Here is a 7,816-nt window from a genome sequence, read left to right as displayed (position 1 = left end):
GGATATAACTTCACGGGCCATGCGATCACTGGCGAGGGGAGGAAAATGAGAATCATGGGATATCTCCATCTCTAAAAGAGAAGAAACATTGCAATCGGAATTACTTATTGTGTGAATAAGGCTATCATTCATCTTGATCTGAAAATAGGAAATGTTGAAGGTAAAATCTTGAGTTGAGAAAGGCACTTAGTTATACAAGTTTAGTGAAGCGAAGTAACAGAGAAAGGTTGAAACTTTGATAAAAAAAAGTTACAATCACTGATAAAAGCTTTTAGAAAAGAACGAAGAAGACAGTTGCTAACAAGAGCCACTATTAATGAACTTGAATTCCAAGGTTTATGAAAAGTTCATTTAGTGCTTAATTCCTCCTACACATATAGGCAAAGATGATTGAACGTACCAGATCAGATGTAAAATGGAGCTACAAAATCAACGATCAAATATCTCCTTAGAAATACAAGCAAAATCGAGTGCATTATAAGCAAAACCATGTCTTAACTAGTTATGTCAGCCTACGTGTCAAAAGGAAGTAGGAAAACGTTTCAATAATGAAAATACATGTAATGCACGTATTCCCACACTACCTTTTCAAAAAACTCTTTGCATTTTTCTTTTAGTTTGAATCATACGAAATTCGTGAAGTTCAATCACGAGCGATAAAGGCTTCCCTTGCTTTTTTATTGCCCACAGAAAGCCTTGAGACAACTGTTTTGAGCCGGCCAAATGCCCAAAATAACCAAAGACCAAGACAATTGTTATTTCAAAATGCACATTTCGCATCCTATTTTTTCCCATTCAATCATTCCCTTTTTTCAAACTCTCGCTTCCCTTCCCCACTAAACTCTCAAATAAAGCCTAAATCAATTCTATATCTTACTCATTTATCTCTTCCCACTTTCTCCATTTTTTATTTTCGTCTCAGTCAATTAATACCATTATTATAAATATTTTATTTTGACAAACTCATTAAGATTAATCTTAAAAGAAATTGTTGTACAAAAATTTTGTATAAATTTCGTTTAGATTTTTCTTCTTAAACTTCCTTTTCAATTTTTTTAAAATTTCCTTTTTATTGTTTTTGAATAAAATTACCCCTTTATTTTGTTCTTGAATAAAATTCCCCCTTTATTTTGTTCCTATCCAATTTCAAAAGTGAAATATTTGACAAATTATTAATATCAATCTTAAAAGGAAATTGTTGTAAAAAAATTTTCTATAAATTTTCTTTTCAATTTTAAAAAAAAAACTTCCTTTTCAATGTTTTGAAAATTTCCTTTTTATTGTTTTTGGAAAAAAATTCCTTTTTGTTTTGTTCATATCCAATTTCAAGTAAATTATTTGATATATAAACATATTTTCTTATTTATGAATGAGTGGCAAATGTTTTTAGGAAAGAAATGCTTTAACTGGATGTTATACACTACTTTTAATATTACAACTACTTTATCCTGATTATATTTACTATTGCAAAATGATCAGACTTTCATATTGTAAACAAAAAGTGAATTTAAAGTCAAGGTTCATTTCTCTAAAATAATTACTATTAGTAAATATATATATATATATATATATATATATATATATATATATATATATATATATATATATATATTTTTATTATTAATGTATAATTTAATTCAACATACTTTTAAATCTTTCAACTTTATACGTATATATTTAATATTACAAGGTGATCATACTAGCTTATTGTAAACAAAAAAGAGATTTAATTCTAGAGGTGGACTTAGAGTTGAAGATTTAAGTTTTGAGCGTTTTTTTTTTTTTTTAATGTTTCATATTTGAATTCCTAAGCAATTTTTATTCTGAGTTAAATCTTCTACAAAATTTTGTTCTACTTTTTAACTAGCTCCTGCAAATTGACTGTGGGACAGTGTTGGATATCGAGATTAAAAAAAAGGATTTTAAAGTCCAGGTTCACTGCTCTATTATAATTAGTATTAGTAATATAGATATATATTTTATGATTAATATATAATTTAATTCAGCATACTTTTAATTAAAAATAATATTTATATTTATGCAATTTTTTTGAACGGAAATTGTTTTTATAAATAATAACTTTTTCTTATAGCTTTATTTAATTTATAATTTTTTAAAATCGGTGGAAATTTAATATTTTTTATTTGAACATATATATCTTTTATGTATAATTTCAAAAATTTTATTCATTTAGGAAAAATAATAATTTTATTAATTCTTTTTGAATTTTCCCATAATTGTCAAAAATAATATTTGTATATAAAACAAAATATAAAAGTATAAATTCTTGCTACATAGATGTCTAGTTAACACCTTAAATTAATATAGATGATTTGTAAAAAATTTTGTTATAATAATTAATACATACCTTATTCTTCTTTGACTGATTTTATATAATATTATTTTTAGAATGGAAAGTAGTTTTATCAATATTTTAATATTTTATATTTTCCAGCTTTTGCATTCCTAGTTTCTCATTCACAATATAAAGATTTACATACATTCATTATAACCACCAAGTGGTTTCTAATCAAAAGAGAGAACATTCATATTATTCACAAAAGTATTCATATAATCACCAAGTAATTTCATTTCAAAGAATGAGTAACAGTGATGGAAATGTTACTTATGGCCAAGAATTGGCTTACCTCCTCAGAGACAACATCAATGTGAGTATTATTCAATTCTTTTTCTTTTATTTATAATTAATTATTTTATTTAATATATACGAAAGTTTTTATGGCTAATTTTAATCTATCTTGTTGCATGACACAGAGCAAAGTACAAGGTTTTAGATCCATGTGTCGTAAAATGATTAGAACAGATGCGGAAATTACTTCGATTAATGTATATATTCTTATAACTTTCATTTACTTATAATTATTTTCATAAACTTATCATTTTGGTACTGTGTAAAAAAGTTGAAGCTTAAAGATAGAAGTTAGAGACTGAAAAAATAAATTTTTTTCTTCAGTAGGCAATAGACATAATTGAAAATCATTTTAATATTTTCTTTCCAATAATTATTTTTAAAGTTTAACACTTTTGTATACATCTAAAATGAGTTATGAATACAATTGAATAATTAAAAAGTATTTTGTCTTTGCTTTTACTATTGCATATTCTGATCTTGTTTGATAGGAATCGGCTAGACGAGGGAAGCAACCGACAACAATATTGTTGGGAAAGAAAATCTTTTCTTTTTCATTTCCAAAATTTTTTAATGTTACATGTTTCTCTGGTATAGATAATATGTTGTCTAATCTTACACAGTGGAATGTTCAATGTAGAAAAAGAAAATCGCGAATCTGCAATACGGTAAAAGAAATTATTTTCTTTATGTATTTATTGAAGCTTTTTCACCTTTTTTATATATTTTTATTTATTAGAAGCTCAATGTATGATATTTTTATCATACAATTATTTTATAAATAATACATAATTTTCTATAAATACAACACTGTTGATTGTGTTTATTTTTTTTTGTTTTTTGAAGTACTATATTCATGACATTATCACTGGTGGTAAAAAATTACGATCAGTTATGGAGGTTGTGAATCACTTACTTCCTAAAGGATATGTCAAATTGAAATTAAAGAAAAGATGGAGAAAGGTTGTGAATTAAAAATAATATATAATTGTTTTTGTTGCATTATTTATAAATTATCTTCTAAATATTTTTAACTATAATTTTATTTTTATTATCTTAATTTTACTTATTCTAATAACTGTTAGGACGGTGAGGGTGATGATAAAAATAGTAATGTTGAAATGAAGACTACAGATGAAAATAATTCTAAAGTTATGAGTGATGATTTATTTCTTTTTAGTGCCTCTGTACCTAGGGAGAACAGAAAATATAAAAAGAAGGTGATACATCAAACTTATATTATTAAGGTTGTTATATAAATTTTCGTACACGATTTTGACAGGCTATTTATTCATTGTTTATTAATTTTAGATTCAAAAAGAAAAGCATGTTGGAAAAGCCACAAATATTGCTCTAAGTTCTCTAAATTCTTCAACATTTTCTGCTATGATTGGAAACAAAGTAAAAATTATCCTCAGATAATCAAGTTGATGACAAGAACAAAAATGTTAAAATTGGGGCTAAGAATGAAAACAACAATGAAGTTTGGAGTGATGACTTACTTCTCCCAAGTGCCTCTATACCTAGGAAGAAGAGAAACTATAAAAAGAGGGTGATACACCAAACATGTATTTAATATTAATATTAATTCATAAATTTTCTTACATAAGTTTTACTGACTATTTTATTTTGTTTATTATTTTTAGGTTCGAAAAGAAAAACACGCTACAAAAGAGAAAAATACTGCTCCATGTTCTTCAACACTTCCTCTTATGTTTGAAGATAAAATAAACAATTCGAAAGCTAAAAATATTTCTTCTCCTATATTCATCAAGGTCAACACAAACAATCATCAAGCTGAAAATGCTTCATATCCTCTTGAGATTGAGGACATGGCAAAAAAAAATTGAATCTGAATATATATCTTGTCCTCCAACTTCAGAGGAAAATATATTATCCTTAGATGAGGTTAAATATGAAGAGAATAATATTGAAATCGAGGCTAAGGATGAAAACAATCTTGAAATTATGACTGATAATTTACTTCTCCCTAGTGTCTTTGTACCCAGGATGAAAAGAAACTATAAAAAGAGGGTGATGCATCAAACATATATTTAATATTAATATTGCTACATAATTTTCTTACATAATTTTGACTGAATTTTTATATTGTTAATAAGGGTGGAAATAGGCTGGGCCGAGCTAGGCTTTGCCAAGCCTAAGCCTGGCCTATCAAAAAAATAGAAGCCTAAGCCTGGCCTGTGGCATGTCGTAGGCTTATTTTTTAGGCCTGAGCCTGGCCTTTTCGAAGGCCTGGTTAGCCTGTTAGCCAATATAAAAGCCTATTTGTTTTAGACATATGTATATAAGCAATTAAAATAATTTTTAAATAGACTAACTAACTAAAAGATCAAGAGACTAAAAATTTGTTTGCATTGACTTATTTTAACTTACCTCTTAGCATAATTTTTACAAGACTATTTGTTTAAGAGAACTTATGAAAATAATGTTCATCAGATGTTTTCATCTTATTTTTACAAGTTCTTCAAGATAACCAAATTTTATTTACGTATTTTAATTCAAAGTATAAAACATAACATAATGATAATAAAAAAAGTATTCATATTTATTTAGATAGGCTTAAAAGGCTTCTTTTAGGGCCTGTGGCCTAGCCTTTTTAACTAAATAGGCTTATAAAAAAGCCTAGGCCTTTTCTATTTAAAAATAATGTGTGGTCTGGCCTGAGCCTATATAAGCTAGCCTGTAGGCCCCTGTTATCGGTCTGGCCTATTTCCACCCCTAATTGTTAATTATTTTTAGGTTCGAAAAGGAAAACACGATGAAAAAGAGAAAAATATTGCTCCAAGTTCTCAAAGCTTTTCAATATTTCTTCCTATGATTGAAGACAAAGTGAATAATTAAGAATCTAAAAACATTTCTTGTCCTCTAGTCCTTAAAGTCAAATTAAATAACCCTAATGATGAAAATGTTTTTAGTATTCTTGAGTACGAGGACAAGATGAGAAATTCAAAATCAAAAAATTGATCTTGTCCTACAATATCTAAGGACGAAGAGAACAACTCGAAAACAGAAAATTATACTTGTCCTCAAGAAATGGAGGATATAGAAAACTTTTGGGAAATGGGAGATATTTCAATAGATACATTGCTAAACCCACGAGAACTTCAAGTTGGATCTTTGTTAAGTATTTTAGGAGTGCAACCCACCGTTCATGTCAATCAAAGAGTGTTGGAAGATAATTTGAAAGCCCATGATGATAATAATTTGACATTAGCGGAGGACAACAAAAATTGAAGTCTTGCCTGAGATTTTCGAAGATTTTTCTGAATATGATGATCTCATAGCAAGCTTCCTTATCTAAATTTATTTTTTTTTAATTTAAAGCTGTAAAATAATTATTATTAGTCATTAAAGGTTGATATGTTGTTATTCGTATTAATCTTTTACAACGTGGTTTTATTAATCCTTTTTAAATTGTCCTACATAGTTTTGAGAGAATGAAACATTTGATAATTGAAATGATTATAGACTCCCAAAAGAGACACACCTCTACATATTTCTTAATTAGCCAAGTTTAAGTCATAAAGTAAAAGCATTTTTTATTAATTTTTTTCAATCAAATACTAAATTATTTGACTTTTTATATTATATTAATAATTTTGACCATCAACCAAGTGTCAATTTTAAATATATGACTTTTGTAAGTTACTAAAATTTTCATCATTTATAGTAAAAAAATTAAAATAAATTTTTTGATCTCTGATCAAAACTAATTTCTCACATTTTAAAATGTTTATAAAATATTTAATTATAAAATTACTTTTTGATCCAATTAATTCATTTAAGAATTTGGACGAATCTAGTCCTTCTATTTTTTTAAAGATTCAAAAAATTAATTCATCAAATAAAATACAATCTATTAGACAAAATCAAAATAATTTACTTTTAAATAAATTTATTAATTTAAAAATATATATAAACAAATGGAGAAAAGATAAATGAAAAGAAAAGAATTTAAAACATATGTTTAAATTATTTAATGTATAAAAAGTTAATTAATTTAATAATAATATACAAATTATTACTAAATAATAACATATGTATTGTAATTTTAATTTAACCATATATTCATTTTATTATCATAGTATTATTAAAATATAACAAACCACAAATTTGAAAGAAATCTTTGGTATTGAATTTCATTAATTATTTAATTATATTTTAGTAGTTTCTAATGCTTATGTCACTTAAGAAAAATTTCCTAGGGTTTCTCCATTATAAATACTTTCCAAGGGTTAAGTCAGTCATAAGTTGGGTTCCTACACAATTTTTTTGGACAAATTTTAAAAAAATAAAATAAAAGGTAGAATATTTGAAAAGGAAAAAAAGGAGACAAAAAGAAAGATGGGATTATATAAAAATTCTCTCAATGAGAAAAGAATTTTAAAAAAAAGGCAAACCTAACAAATTTTTGACAAAATATATCCGCAAAATTAAAGATAGCGAGATAAATTGAATTAAATATGTAACAGTGAGACTTAAATTAGCAAGAGAGTCTACATAACTATTCTGTTATCTATAAATGTTAGAGACAACAAAAGACATTTGTAAAGTGATATTAACATAGTTAATTCATCTTATGTGAATTCGTCAAGGAGCTTTAAAAAGAGGCTTGAAGGCTTGTACCACTGTAATAGAGTCGGTTTTCAACCAAATATTGTGTCAACCCTTATCATTAGGAAACTCTACTGCTTACATAGTAGTTAAGAGTTCACAGCGAAAGAGTTAAACACATTCAAAAAATTCAAAAAACCTCCAAGAAAACAACCATTGTGATCTATAAAGATATCATCACAAGTAGAGAGCTCCAAATTATTTACAAACAACCATGGTCCGATCGATAGGCTCTGATACCATATTAGAGTTTGACCTAACTCATCCTTATAAAATCGGTTGGTAAGACTAGGAGTATCCCTCTATATATAGTATTTCAATGCTTTATCTCCAACTAATATGGGACTTTAGGATCTCTAATAAGTGGGTACCCCTTATACTCAAGATAAATATATTGTTCCAATGTTTCAAAAAAAAAATCTCAGGGTTTAAATAGTTAAAATTGTATTGGACCTAGATCTTAGGTTTCTTAGAAATAGAAACCGCCAACGAGAGAATATGATAGTGGATAATTAATCAATACAGATGTAA

Source organism: Vicia villosa, unplaced genomic scaffold, assembly GCF_029867415.1.
Source record: "Vicia villosa cultivar HV-30 ecotype Madison, WI unplaced genomic scaffold, Vvil1.0 ctg.000680F_1_1, whole genome shotgun sequence".
NCBI classification, from domain to species: Eukaryota; Viridiplantae; Streptophyta; class Magnoliopsida; order Fabales; family Fabaceae; genus Vicia; species Vicia villosa.
This window is presented reverse-complemented; position numbering follows the sequence as displayed.